Source organism: Gambusia affinis, linkage group LG04, assembly GCF_019740435.1.
Source record: "Gambusia affinis linkage group LG04, SWU_Gaff_1.0, whole genome shotgun sequence".
NCBI classification, from domain to species: Eukaryota; Metazoa; Chordata; class Actinopteri; order Cyprinodontiformes; family Poeciliidae; genus Gambusia; species Gambusia affinis.
The window spans coordinates 27,470,709-27,486,412 of record NC_057871.1 but is presented as its reverse complement, the minus strand read 5'-3'; the positions used below and the strand labels follow the sequence as shown (position 1 = coordinate 27,486,412).

General features: G+C 38.9%; 1 long non-coding RNA gene across 1 annotated transcript; it reads right to left on the bottom strand.

Moving 5' to 3' along the window:
• Positions 1 to 205: 205 nt before the first annotated feature.
• Positions 206 to 14,745, bottom strand: LOC122830345. Its single transcript, XR_006370509.1, has 3 exons — positions 14,655 to 14,745; positions 12,480 to 12,565; positions 206 to 922 (listed from the first exon to the last, which is right to left on the bottom strand). It is a non-coding gene; the product is annotated as an uncharacterized LOC122830345 (long non-coding RNA).
• Between the last annotated feature and the right edge of the window lie 959 nt (positions 14,746 to 15,704).

The following is a 15,704-nucleotide window of genomic DNA, read 5'->3' as shown; positions in this document are numbered from 1 at the left end:
TTATTTCACTTATAACATGGGGAAACGTCTTGCTATAAGTGAAATAATCTGCCAATTGAACCAGTACTTTTTCATCAATATTAAGGAATTACTAACTTAAAAGAAGCTCCTACATCTTTCTGAAAAGTTACTTGTCTAATGTCAAGTGTACTAACTTGTTTTCATTAGCAACTAGACCAAAATGTTAGGTGTCTTTGACATTTATTAATTTTCTTCTGCAATAATTTCATTTTAGAGCCAAAAAACCCCCTGAAATTCCTGTAAATGTGGAAAAACTTTGGTTAAAATACTAACAGGTGGTGGAAAATATCCAGAAAACATCAGAAACCAGCAAAATCAGAGTCAACAAAAGAACAGGCGGGAGGTGCTGCGGTGGCGGAGCCGTTAAGGAAGCCTCAGTCCTCGACGTGGCCGTCGCAGGTTCGATTCCTGGCCTGGTGACCTTTGCCGCACATCTTCCGTCTTTCTCTTTACCTACTTTCCTGTCCCAGCACTTTCAAATAAAAGCCACCAGAGCCAGAAAAAAAGAAACAAAACAGGTGAATGTATAACCAATATCACTTTCCACTTGGTAAAATCCAGATTCGACGTTCGCATTTCGCCTGCCGCGTCGCACATTTCCCCCGTCTGTCCCGTTGCACCGACGCTTGAAAAGCTCCAGACTCTCATACAGACTCTCGGGTTTTGGTCCAGAGGATCTTCCAATTTCACAGAGGCTTACAGAATGGTAATGCAGGCCGGCCGCAGAGGGAAACCGAACTCTTAACCCAGGCGGCGTTTGAGTCGTGCCTTTCTCCATTAAGCTTCACTGAGAATAATGACCCTGATCCCCGCTGATGCTGTTGTGCTGCGGCGCGGGTCAACAGGTGCAGCTGGTGCAGCTTTTCCACACACTGGGAGGGGGGGGAATGATTGTCTCCACCTGAAATTCACAGAGTTGGGTAAATATTAGTCTGAACGCCAGAACAAACAGAGATTACGCTTTTAGATTATAGATGTTTTCTCTCTATCTGCTCAGAAATGAGAATACAATCAGTGAAATGATAATAATAACAATAATACTCATGAAAATAATAAATGAGGCTTTTTCAATGATGTCCAACAACATTAAATGCAGGGGGGGGGGGGGGGAATCGTCGTGTGATGGAAGTGACTTTCTAATAAAATGAAAACTTTAATTTGCTTATTTCACATTTTCTGTCTTTGCTAATCAGCTGTAGCGCTACTACAGAAATATAGAAATTAAGAGGCAAAAATAATGTTCAGCTTAGTACTCACCATAGTGACAAGAAAAAAGAATAAGTTGTTGCAAGGTTGTCCTACATCTTGGCACTCTGTCAAAAGAATAGCTAGCTAACCACCTCTAACTGGACAGTCAAATTACTGGTTGATCGTACGCAACAATGGCAGCAGAGAGCTGAGAATTAGTAAGTGTTATGTGTGATTTGGATCATTTTTACATTACTGATTTGATTATGACATTTTTTGATTAACTGATATAAGGTTTTCTTCATGCATCTTTGATTAAAATAAACATGTTTTTATTATTCGGACTAATTTTGACAAATTAGGGAAAAGAAATAAGCAGAAAGCAGGGAGCTAAAGTTTCTCATTCACAAGTTGAGTGAAACAAAAATAAACTTTCCAATTAAAACAAACATAAAAAGATACTGATGCGATTTGCGAGATCTTTTCCCTAAGCTTTCGCAGAAACACATTTTGCATTAAGTCTCAGGCGCGTGTGGCTCTGTACTCCGTGGTTTGTTTGCCTATAGCCACAGGCACTGACATTTTCAACAGTAAACAAACATGATCTGCCTGGTTGATTTTTATTTTTTTATTTTTATTTTTTATTGACTGAGCCCCGTGGAGGAATACCACCTTGGCATTTTGCATATTTTCCTGTTCCCGTGTGTATCAAGACCCTCTTTGCTTCGGAGTTTCCATTCTGTTTGCTCCAAGGGACATTAATTTAAAAATCAAAAGCGACAGAAAAGAAGGATTTTTAAACATTTTTCTTGACTTATTGCAGTGTCTCAATCACATTCCTCATCACGTTTAAGTATTTGAAAGTATTTTTGTTGAACCGGGCCTGGGTTTCTTGATACATCATCTTTTTGTTTCACTCACCTTAAATGTAAACTATCTCCATTTTGGACATTTGATGCACACATTGAACATCTCTGAGCTCCAATAAGGCAATATTGACAGGAAATGAATATATATATATATATATATATATATATATATATATATATATATATATATATATATATATATATATATATATATATAAGGACTTCAGTAAAATGATGCATATGCTCGTTCAGTCATGAACTTCTCTCCTCTCATTTTCTGTGTCTCCATTTCCGCACACATGCATTAGAAAATATCTATACCATTCCCTTTTCTCGATTTGCCCCTCTGATTCTTTTCCAATTTAACCATGCACATTTTTTTCATTACAGTTCTTCTCTTTGTCCTCTGTATTTCACTTTTATATACCTTTCAGGGCTCTCTCTTCCAACCTTCCAGCCATCCTCCTTTCTACCTGCTTGATTTTCTGAACACTGTTAGAATATGGAAATGCTTTTTTTTTTTTTGAGGCTTATGACTTATTCAAAATGGTGGTGTAGTTGGTGAGTGACAGCATAAAAAGCTACGCGGTGGCAGAGACTGATAACAAATATGAACATGAGCCCCCCGGAGAAGAAGAGCATATTTTAAACTCTGACCTCAGGCAGTGTGGATGACTGGCACTGCACCGTGTTGGATGCTATTTCTCAGTACACATCTGACAAAGGAAGTATCTCTGTGTAGTTGATTAAATGTCAGCAGATATAATAGGCAGAAAGCACAAATAAACCATATGTTAATCATAAATCTGATTGGCTTATGGTGAACATACAAGGAAGCAAAAAAAAATACTCGTTAACGCTTTGTTACTATTTACTCATTAAAGAACTATCCATCCATCCATTTTCTATTCACCCTTCTTCCCTAATGGGGTCAGGAGGGTTGCTGGTTCCTCTCCAGCTACGTTCCGGGCAAGAGGCGGGTTCACCCTGGACAGGTCGCCAGTCTGTCGCAGGACAACACAGAGACATACAAGACAAACAACCATTCACACACACACTCACACCTAGGGAGAATATAGAGAGACCAATTAACCTGACAGTCATGTTTTTGGACTGTGGGAGGAAGCCGGAGAACCCACCATGCACAGGGAGAACATGCAAACTCCATGCAGAAAGACCCCGGGCCGGGAATCGAACCCAGGACCTTCTTGCTGCAAGGCAACAGCTCTACCAACTGCGCCACTGTGCAGCCAGTCATTAAAGAACTAAAAAACAAAAATAACTAACTTTCTTTCTGTTGGTGCTACTTGATTCAAGCTCAGTTGTTGAAATATGCAGGTTTGAAAAGGGATGAAGCAAAAGAATACCTATTTGTAAAGTTAGTCAACAGCCACCATGATGTGTAAAATGTACACAAGCTCACATTAAATCAGTCACACGTGATCATAGAAAACCTGTTGTAAATATGTAGCTACACTGTTTGAAAGTCATAAACACAGAAAACACTTATTAGCTTGTACTGCTAACAGTAGTTAGCCTGGTAGCTTAGTACGCCAGTTAGCCTAGTTATTGAAATTGCACTCGTACCGCAGGGTTTAAAGTCTTTCCAAGATTCAAGTTTCTACATTGTGTACAAATGGAGCAAGAAGCAGGTAGCTAATAGCATTTATTAGTTTGTTACTGTTTTCCAATATACATACCAGTTACCGGTAATTTGTTATTTACCCTAAAAAGTACTGCTGTAGCCAACGTAACCACACCTTGTGGCACTTATTAAAGGAGACCACTAGCGCAGGGCATTCTGGGTAAATGCGATCAAAATAAACTCAGGAATTTAGAGCTAGCGGGAGAAATGGCTTGTGATCTTTTATCAAAGACAAAAGAAAAGTCCTACAACTGCTAAAATCTGACGCCACGCCATTGTTATTTACATTTTGTGAAGAAGGATGGTGCATTCAGTGACGTCTTCAGATGCTTTTGCGTGGTTTTCTGCAGTGGTTTGTGGTGCAGCGCCACCACAGGCCAGGAGGATGAACAGGTTTTTCAAAAGTTTTAAATTTGTTTGACTCAGTGGAGTGTGAAAGCGAACCACTTCCAGCTGAAAATGTAACTAATGTTGCAACTTTGGTCCTCAATCAAACCGAGTCTACGGGACTGTCAGATTTGAAAACACCCTGACAGAGCAAATTGGTAAAATCACACTTCTCACACTTTTCTGCTCACAGACTGAGCAGAAACAAAAGTCTGTGCTTCTCTTTTCTAATCGTCCTGGATGTCATGTCAAAGTACAAAGACTGCTAATCTGTTGAGATATACTTTTTGCAATATTCTACAGATATAGGGATGAAACCTCAAAAAATTATTTAAAATAAATTTAATTTTCTTGTGTTGCTTGTGAACTTGTTTTATAATTTCACACACAGCAGAATCAGTGTTTCAACTTAAGCGTCTTGTCAACAGCTTAACTTGCTGTAAGTTAAGCTGTTTATTTTCTTTATTATTTGTGCTCCTAATTATGTTTCTTATGCACAGACACGCAGCAGCAACTGTTTACTTTGTTAAAAAAAAAATTATAAACCCCCCCACCCTTTTCCCTCTGAGTTGTTCAAGTTTCTGGCCGTCAGATAAGTTTTGTTTTCAGAGATTAACTCCGAGGCATAGTTATACAAAATGGACAGCAAAGGTTGGATGATTAATGAACTCTTGGGTTTGAATGTAATACGGTTATAAACAACATTTCAATCAACACCCTCCGGGGTTTTCTTCTTTATTAAAAGGCTGGGACAAAATACGGCTCCGGATTAGGCGGCTGATGGAGGAAAAAGAAGCCACAGCGATTTGATCCAAAGCCAGCAGCCTATATGTGCCTCCAGAGACAGCCGAGTAAACCTTCTGTTGTCTCATTTCACTACTGAGTAACTCCTCTCCTCACCAGCTGCTGCCGTGCAGTTAAATACCATTTGGCCTTAAGAAAAAAAAAAAAAAAGAAAAAGATTACTATTTCTCAACTGTGCAGCTCAAACAGACACCAAACCCTGCTTATCACAATGTTTAGCGGGAGTTGCAGTTTCTCCTGTTTGATTTCCCTCGTGTTTGTTATTGCTCCCCAACTGGTCTCCTTTACCGCTTCGGCAATAAAGTAATCACAAAGACACACGCGAGCCGGTGAACCCACACCCGTAGGTTCCTCAGCTGATTTGTCCCGCTGAGATTTTTTTTCTCTCCTTAACTCTCACCCTTACACTCCCCCTCCTTCATCCCTTCTAGAGCCTAATTAATTGACCCGCTTGAGCCAACTTCGATATCTTCCTGGCAGACCAGACATTGAAGTTGGCTCCAAACGAGGCAACCGTTCCCTCTTGGTCTGATCTTTAACGTATGTCTTCTGTTACCATGAAAACATCTGTTTTCATGTGGTTTTTCATTTTTACATCGAAACTTCCATCAACCACAAAGTTGGTCAAACTGAAAGTACGGAAATAAGTTTACTTTATGGAAATATGCCAATTTTGAAAAAAACTCACATTTTTCGATACAAAAAGTTTTGGTGCTGGGACTGTTTGGTGTAACAGTTTCAGGCCACATGAAAATAGATGTATTTCACAAAACTGCAGTGGAAACACTTTTTTCACAATATACGAGTCACGTGACCAACAGCCGGCTGTTACTACTGGCGAAAACCCACGCAGAAGGCTACTTCGCTTTGTCTTTTTCATGATTTGTTTTTTGTACAATGTGCAGCTGGTTCCGCCAGAGCTCTCACAGCATCGCGCTGTTCATAAAAAGTTGTGGGTCATTCCAGCATGTTGAATCCTTAGCTCTACTTTAAAATGGCCAACTACAATTTCCAGAAAAGTGCTGCATATGTAGCCACTTCCAACGCCTGAAAGGAAGTGCTCTGATTGGCTGATTTATGATGAGTGCTGCACAATAAGTTAATTATGAATACACCTCATATGACTCTTTACATGCATCACTGCCGTCATTTTTAATAAGTTAAGTTAGTGAAGAAACTTATTCGTGTGTGATATTAAGACTGTTTATTTTTTTCACTTTTAATTAATTAATAAAACATTTTTTAGCATAAAGCATCCTCATACCTTCTGATTTTAGTCGGTCGTGAGTTTTTAGGGTTTTTCACAGCAGGGCTGTTCCTTTGCTCTTTTTCTTGTCATAATCTTTTCCATTTTGTGCTCTGTAGCTATGTTACAAAGCTATGCTATGCTAGCTATGTTAGCTATGCTAGCTGTGCTAGCTATGTTAGCTATGCTAGCTGTGTTAGCTATGCTAGCTGTGCTAGCTATGCTAGCTCGGAGAGCAAAGCAGCTTAAAATTTGACTGGAAGCCACCCAGAAAGATGAGCATGCTAAATAGCATTTCAATAAGTTATTTTAACTTATGTTTAGCAATAAAGATTAAACAGATTTTAGCTTTATTAGTAAAAAAACAAACAACACATAAAATTGAAAATTTGATTAAAAATGTATTTGACCTTTTTATTTTTTTAATTTATTTTTTCTCATCGTCCATGGCATCCACTTTGAAAAACACTGATCTAAAATGTCTATTATTTCCTCTCCATGGTTTTGGCTAGACAACAAAGTGAGCTGACCAGAAGAGTACAGTACTGGAAGAAGGTGTGCCTTTTTATCCCATCCTTTGCTCCGTTCCATTCGTGACGTTTTCCCGGTGAATCTGCAGATTTTCCTCCTCCGACACTTTTCATATGCAAAGACGCAGCCCACCTGCTCTCCCTCTAGAGACCACAAAACCATGTTCTCATTCTGTCGCTCCACACACTGTAATTACCAGGCAACAAAGATTTAGTCCTACTGCTGTTTGCTTCACTTGCATCACTATCAACATTCCTAATAATCGAGCTTTGAGAAACCTCGTTGCTTTGATAATGAGATAGTAACAATATGATTCTAAACAGCGACGATTATTCACAGTGAGGAATGTGTAACATCGGAACGTGTTCCTCTCACAGTCCTGCCGTTCAGATTTTTTACAGACTCAAAATGACAACATACAGTACCTTGCAAATATTTTCACCTGTTTGTTTTTAACCAAAGTATTTTATTGGGATTGTATTCATTTGAAGGAACATACCCGGTTGAAATCTTTGATTCTTATGTTTCTTCAGAAAGGCTCACGCTTGGCTAGACTGGATGGAGAGCAATCTGTAAAAATCCCTTTTTTCAGTTTTGTCACAGTCAAATTATAACAAATATTTAACACCGGAGCCGGAAGACATTTTAAATATCCAAAATAAATCAACAAAACAACAAATAGAATGAATTCTGAAGTCTCAGGAAGCAAAACTGTCCTTCACAAAAACGGTCTAGTTGAGACAAAAGCACCAGACTGAAGGGTTTTGTCATCCAGAGAGAAAAATGATAAACCATGCTCATGGAAAATTATTGTTATTTAATTTATTGCACGAGTAATTGATTTATTGCAACAGGCCTAGTTATCGATGCTGAAAAATGCATGACACACTTTTCATATTCTGATTAGAAAATAAAATCCTTTCTCTTTATCATCCTATGCAACTTTGTGTTGCAAAGCCTGCATCATGGTGACAATAAACGTTCTTTATGGCGTTTGGCCTCGTATGAAGTTTTGCTGACGCCGTGAGCAGCTGCTCTCCTGCGAATTAACTCAAGAGTTTTAGCAATTCTGGTAGTCTGCCATCAAAGGTCACGAGAAGGTTTCTGCGCCACCTTTCGGCTAATTACCTGGCTATAAATGTGCTCTGCATTTAAAATTTATATAGCTGTCAAATGACTGGCAGCAGACCTGACACTGAGGAGTGACTGAGCAGATGGAGGCGAAGACTGACTGATGGAGTCGAAAACAAGAGGGATGCAAAAAGTTTTTAAAAATGGGTGAGGTGAAGCGGAGACAACGGGAAGGTTGGCGATGACAGACTGATTAGAAGGATGAGTGAGATAAGTGGAGACAGAGACAAACGGGAAGCATTCTGTCCTACTTTGCTTGCCAAAGAGGACGGCGCAGCACTTTGAACATGATGGACTGGAGGAGAAAAACAGCATAATTAATCAGGGAAATGGGGCTGATATTGATATTTTAAACTCTCAGACACGCTGTGTGCCCACACCGCTCCCATCCATGTTTTATTAAACGTGGAGAATTTCTTTCAACGATGATCCGGCGCAAAACAAGCCCAACAACTGCAACATGCTCTTCTACATAACTGTACATTGAAGAAAATAATAATAATAATAATAATAATAATAATAATAATAATAATAATAATAATAATAATAATAATAGACATGTCTAACATTTTTCAATACTGGTACTGATTTAAATAAAACAACACTATTTGTGTGTAATAAAGTTGAAAGTCAGTGGAAGTCATATAAAAAGAACTGCAGAACCAGAAGATTAAAATCTTCAATACCTGTTTTTTTCTGGTTATACAAGCATTTTCATAATAATAAAAAAAACACATATATATTTATATATATATATATCATAATTATAATTTTCTATAAAATACTATTCCCAACCAAACAGTCATACAGATTAGCCTCTTGGCAGATCTTTTAATCTTACCAGCATGTGTTTTCTGACTGGTAGAAATAATAAACATTTAGTTTTTTTCAGGAACACTTTATAACACAATCAAGTAACTATGTCATTTGCAGTTGCTGCACATGTCAAACATAACTTTGAAAGGAAATTTGACTTTTCAATTTGAAATTGGGCCTCTGTCTCTTTAAGAGTCTCCTGCTCTGTATGAGACTCCGCCTTCAGTGTGTCATCGCTGCCATGTTTGTCCATGACGCTGTATGCTAAAAAATTATTTCAAAATTCATAGTTTAAAATTATTTTTTTTAATCTTCCGAGAAATTTTTAATCACTACTAAGAAGCACACTGCTTGATTGAATGAAAATCATTTTAAGTCAAAATTTTTTGGGCTTAACTGTAATTTTTTAAAAAAGGAAAACTTTCAGAAAACTGCTTGGTCGCTTTTTATTGTTTTGTTTGTTTTTTTGTAGGCATCACCCAGGTTAGCATTCCAGGAACCTTTCCATTTGTTGCCTTCACAAACAGGTGATGAAACGACGGGCGTGTACCACTTATCTCCAGCTCATTACCAACATATGACAGCGTGGGTTCGCCTGTAAGCCGCTTTACCTTTATTTCTGGTGAAGATGGAATGCTAATCACGGGATGATTAAAGAGCAGGCGAGGAAAACTGTCGATTTGAAGGGAGCCGCGACCGGAAAAAATAAATAAATAAATAAATAAAAAGAGGGGAGGCATCAAAAAGTGAGATAAATCCTGTTAAGGTGGTATTAATGTTCTTATGCATACTGATAGCCGCTGCGCACGCCTGTTTGTGTGTGCTTGTGTAAGAAAAGAGAGACAGTGTAAGAGTGCAATAGGCTCATTAGGCTACAGGGTGGAATAGCTAAAAAGGATTATACCAGCGCGGATTATTCACGCCTGAAATACTGGTACCAAGGAGGAAAAGGGAGAACGAGAAGGAGAGATGAAGAGCGGCTGAATGCGTATGAGGAGTTGAGAGTATAAATACGTATGTCTGGGAATGCAGAGGGGGCGAGGAGTAGCAAGGAAGAGCGAGGAGGAGGGCTGGAGCAGGGTGTGGGTGAGGGCGAGCTGCGAACGGATGATTTCTGAGATTTAAGATAGAGCTTGAGATTGAGAAATCTGCCGAGTGTAACGGAATGAGGAAGTAAAAGATGGAGGGAGATAAAAAAAAAAAAAGGAGAGAAGAGGAAGACGAATTGGGATATAAACTCAGGCAGAGATGAGGAGGGAGAGCGGAACACGAGTAGAAACCACAAAGTGGAGAAAGGAGAACTGGAGCTCAGAGAGGTGATAAAACGGGATGAAATCTGAGATTGGAGGAGGAAACGGCAAAGGACGAAGGATGTTTGTCCAGCACATCCCACAGACGCCCCTTTATATTAAGATCTAGGAAACTTGGAGGCCAAGTCAACACGTCGAGTGAAGTGTGCTCCTCGAACCACTTGGTGTTTTAATGAAAGCATGTACATGGTCTGTAAGAAAAAACAAGGCTTAGGTAGGTAGTGCATGTCATAAGAAAATGTCAGGGGATGGCAGAACTAAAGTTAGGGCCCCATAAAATCCATTTATTATTTATTATTCCAAATTCCACTTTTTCTCTTTTTATTTGTCTTAATTCCATTTTAACCACATTTAATAAACAAAAAAGTATGTAATTATGGTGTGAATGAAAAAGAAAGCTGTCAAATCAATAGCTAGAGGTCAACGTGTTCAATTATTCTGTATCACAACTATAACATACTGCTGTGGTTCAACAGAACTTTGGTTTTGCAAGGTGTTAAAAAGCTCTTTTTTTTAGCATGAAAGAAAATCTCCCCTTTTAAAATGCTTCAGTTGAACTCAATAGCAAAATAATTGCAAAATAATAATAATTAACTATATGAAGAAAAGTCTTGAAAAATACTTTTCTTAGGAAAGACCCAGTTTCTTAAAGAAGTTAGCTTTTGAAGCTCTTGAAGTCAGCTTCTAGAAACATAGAAGCTAGCTGTCTGTTTGAGCTAACTTCTCAAACATACAGAAGTTTGCTAGCTACAACTAGCTAGCTTCTGCAGGCTGTATGTTCTTAGCTAACTTTTCTAGCTATCTTTTCTGTTTCTGAGGAGTGGTCATATATTTGCGGCTTCAAACTTACAGAACAGTTTTCTCCCGATTCATAAAACCCGCTTACCATGAACCTTGTGCTAAGCTTCAAGTTATTTATTTTTAGGGGAAGTTGTTGATGTCTACGTGTTTTTCGCTGTGGCTGACCAGTTTATTCTGTCTGTGTGGAGAGGAGAATCGAGCAGACGCAGGGCTGAGTCCCGTGTAACCAGGTAACAGAGGGTTCAGGAGCTGCAGAGGCCAAATCAGCACAGAAATTACTGCATATCCTTCCATTATCACCAATATCATCTAATTCTGTGAAATTCACCTTTTTCCACATGGATTTAATTTTGTTTACATAAATACAGAACGGTTTCCCTGAGGAAGATAGATCAAGCTAATCCAGTGGGTTTGAATGTTTCCCAAAGTAAATCCTGGTTAGCATTTCCCAGGTAAGTGAAGAAAAGAAGGAAGGGAGGAGGGAACAATCCAAGGGCCATAAATACTTTTACATGAACAAATATGTATAGATGGAAACGTAGGATGGAGGGACTGACGGTTTCAGTAAATACAACTGAGTGGCATCTGTAGCCAATGAATTGGAAAGGCAAAGAAGGAGCCACACACACACGCTCACACACACACACGCCCGCCCACTTTCATTTGCACAAAGAAGCAACACAGTGCGCAAATATTCACAAAGAACAGACAGGATTTAACTTTCATCAAACCAAGTCATCCGCCAGCACAACATTTGCGCTCAATCACAGGAGAGACTTGCAATTATGTGACATGAAATGTGATTTTATGCAACTGTGTGTAGTGAGGTGTACAATATGGGCAGATTTATATATAATATATGTGGACATGTTTGTAGAAAGGGCAGCTAATCTACTTAGTCAGTCAGAGCTCATTCGGTTCCAAACCTAGAATTAAACATTTACGCGTTTCTGGCTCAGCCATCGACCACACACACACACACACACACACACACACACACACACACACACACACACACACACAGTATGTCTTTCTATCTTCACAAGGACTTTGCATAGACTTCCATTTCTATAGCCCCATCCTGATGTGTAGCCTAAACCTAACCAGTACTATTACAAGCCTAATCCTAACTCTTCTTCTTATGGGTCCCGTAAAGAGTAATTGGTCCTCACAAAGCAGTATTTGTTAGAAAAAAATGGACCTTACAAGGTAAGAAATTCTAAAACACACACTCACATACAAAGAGCACATTTTAAAAATTTATTTATTCTCACTCAGTCCTCACACACCAGATGTGATGTGATTTTTAAATTGTTCATCAACACTCTTCGCTCTTGTGCGCTTCTTTATGTGAGATTTTTTTTTATGCTAATGCAATTCTTTGAAAAGTGTACTCCAGATGAAAAAAATAAAGGTGCAGATAGGGAAGTTGAAAATAGACTCAAATGACACATTAATTTAACTTCACTGGGCTATTATACTTTAAAGTCAAATGGACTATTATGCTTGACTATTATCATTCTGGTCTCCACACTTCAGTTCCTTGCAAAAGTATACATGCCCTTTGTGAAAAGATCAAACTCCTCCATTATCTCCCTGACCTGCTATTGCGGTCTGAAGAAAAGCACAGCTCCCGACCAAAAACAACCAATCAGAGCCAAGAGGAAGGTCTTAACGTTGTCAGTCTTGCATGCACTGCTCAATGAGCTAATGGCGAATAAACAACTTACTGTTACAGGAAAATAGTTTATCCACCGTCGTCAGTCGTCATGTTTTCACCAGCATGCTGGAGTCGTAGGTCTTACTGGACTTGAATCTACAAAGTAAACACAGGAAGGCTATCTTTATCCGAGTTGATATTTTTGTTTTTTTAAAATCATATTACGTTTGACTGCTGTAAATTTAGACAATGGCATGCTGCGTCACTGTTGGCTGTAAGGTCAAAGCAAATGGACATGAAAAAAAGAGCACAACGGGAAAGTGCCATTGGAAGAACATTTCTTCCAAAGGACGCACATTTGTGTTCTCAATATATTATACTTTGAGTGATTTGTACGAGCAAAATTGAAGGATATTAATTTTTCTGACTGAAGATGATAGTTCTCAAATAAAGTCTATTGTTATAACCAATTGTGAATTAGTGGATAGTTTTATCCCGTCTTCCACAAAAAAAAAAAGATTTGTGGTTAACACTTTCCTTTCCCCTCCAGTCAGTTTTGCTGGACTATTATGCTTGACTATTATGTTTGTAGGTTTTCCAGTTGCACCATGTTCTTTCCATTTTCAAAGAAATGAAAGACACTCCGACATGTTCAAAGCGTAGAATATTGCTTGGCAGCGTAACTTTTGCCATCTTCAGAGCTGCATCCCATCTGCTGTGTTGTTCGGTTTCACGATGCTGTTTGCTCTAATGGCCTTTAATGAACCACTGGTATCTCTATGGAAAACCTAGATTTGAAAAGCTAATGACACAAAACTCTTCACTATTTAGAGGATTTCTAAAGGAAACCGGCTGCACTGAAACTTTTAGAGTTATGACAGTAAAAAGTCATTTTTATGAGAAAAGAGAATGACATAAAGAAAAGTCAGCAAGGTTCTTTCGACAAGACCAAATTCACTGGATATCATCTTAAGTGTGTATGAAGTCTGGTATGAATACATCATATGTATTCATACCAGATCACATAACCAACAGACACCTCCTGTCTTCCACCTTTTATATTATCACTACATTCATTTTCTCCACACCTCTTCCAGTTTCACTCCCCCTGTATCCCTGAAAAGAAGAAGAAGAAGAAACTTTCATGGAGATAGTTAACTTCAAGCTATCATCTCTACACAGCCTTGTTTTCAGTTGCATGTCTGTCTCACACAAAGCAACAGGCTTTACAGTTTTTCACACCTTTTGACTGATTTGTCTGAAAATTGTTAAATGAGACGGATTGAAAATTTCATTTGTCTCCATTTGAAAAGATTTGTTATGGAGCACATTAAAAATTCACCATGATAAGAATGACTCTAGAACATCTAGATTTAATCAGATTCAAGCTGTTTCTTATTCATTTTTATTACATCTATCCTTATGAATTGAACATGGCTAGATCAGTTTCATACAAACCTTTTTTTCCAGCAAGTCAACACCAGAATATCGGGCATAACGAGCAATTTTTATTATTATTTTTTTGATAGAGCGATCACTTAGCCAATCAGAGGGATGCTTGCTCCTGTTCCTTCATAATCCGAGAAAGAGGAATAGTGCCTTGGGGGAGAAAACGCTGTATGCATAACTGCGTGCGCTTGTGTGTGTGTGTGTGTGTGTGTTTTGCTGAGATAGAAAACACTTGAATTTCGAGAAGTGAATCCGAAGTGTGTTTTGATTTGACTAAATGTAATCCACTTCTTTATCAGATCCAGACACTCTGGGCGAAAGAAGCTCGGTAAATGTCAGGAGCATTGGCAAGAGAAAAATGAAGAAACCTTTTCAGAGCCTTCACTGCAAAAACAAGCAACTGCTTCATGAATCGGAGTGTACAATTTAATCATTTGTTTTTCTTTCACAGTTTTAGTCAAACTTTTAACTACTCATGCACGTGGGATTCTAACAGCTGAGGAGTTTTACCTTTTATGTTGTTTTTTTTTTTTTTGGAATAATCTTGTCTCACTCTGATGTTCATTTAAACTTCGTTTTTGACGTCATTTAGAATTTACTCTCATTTTTTTCTTGAGATTAAATGACGGATAACATGATATTTTGTAACTGTTTCTTTAAGATGCACCTGTATGTGTGCCATGTTTACACATGCACTCCACATATTGATTTAACCATGACTTGTGCAAAGGGGCCATTTTATGGCTTCTTTGTCGTGATGGTGACTTTAAATTGTTCTGACCTGACAGAGACACACCTCTGAATTTGATCCTGCCTGCCCTCATAGGTCCGTTTTTCAGTTTCTTCTCTGTACTGCAGCAGTGACTCGGCTCCCAGGGAAAAACCTGAGAAAAACGACACGATACTCTCTTGACTTTTCAACTCTTAGTGTAAGGAGTCAGCGTGGGCATGAATGTGCTGGGAAACCTGGGATGGAGCCATGCTGGAAAATATCTACAGTAAAGTTTAGACAGAGAAAATCAGCTATCATCTAAATGACAAGATCTAATAGAAAAAAAGAATATTGCTTTAAAGCAGCAACATTAGAGAGCCACAGAGAAGCTTCCCCCCCCTTTTTTAATCACACTTTCACATGTATAATTAAGTTAAAAGAGCTTATGCTCTAAACGATTGCATTATCACTGAGAGGCTTCAGAGGGAGGCACGGGGGTGTAATATTTCTTTCATAAAATGTCTCTTTTGGGAACAAGCAAAGCCCCAGACACAGACCCTGCCAACTTAATCTGGTGTTAGCATGGAAAGGGAAGTAACAGCAAGGCAGCAGGCAAATCCTCAGCATTCATCAAGAACGTAGCTCGTGTCTTTATCAGCTGCTCAAGAAAATCATTTGTTCAATTATTCATATTCTTACTGAACATCCCAAAAACGTGTCATAGTTTCTGTGTTATTCCAATGTTTTTCTGACTTAGTGTACTGTTCCCCCACCCGAAGCCACTCACTTACACCTGCCCTCCTCCGTGCACGAAACGCTGCCTCTTCATGAGCATTTCCACGCCTTCTTACCGGGCAACAGCAACAAATCTGACCGCTTCCTCAGTCTAACCCTGGTCACATCTCTCTCATCATTCTCCTCCAACGACAACAACTCCCCTGAATCACTAATTCTCCCTCCTTGTCCGCTCCTGAATCTGCTCCAGCAGTCAAAGCTTGTGTGGTAAAGGGGCTTCTTAGCCTTTGCTAACCCGTCACGTATCCGCTTAGCTGAAATGGCGCCATTTATAACCTCGGAGGAGAGGGGCGGGTGAAGGAGGACTGAGGGATTTCATTGGATAAGCCTGATATACGT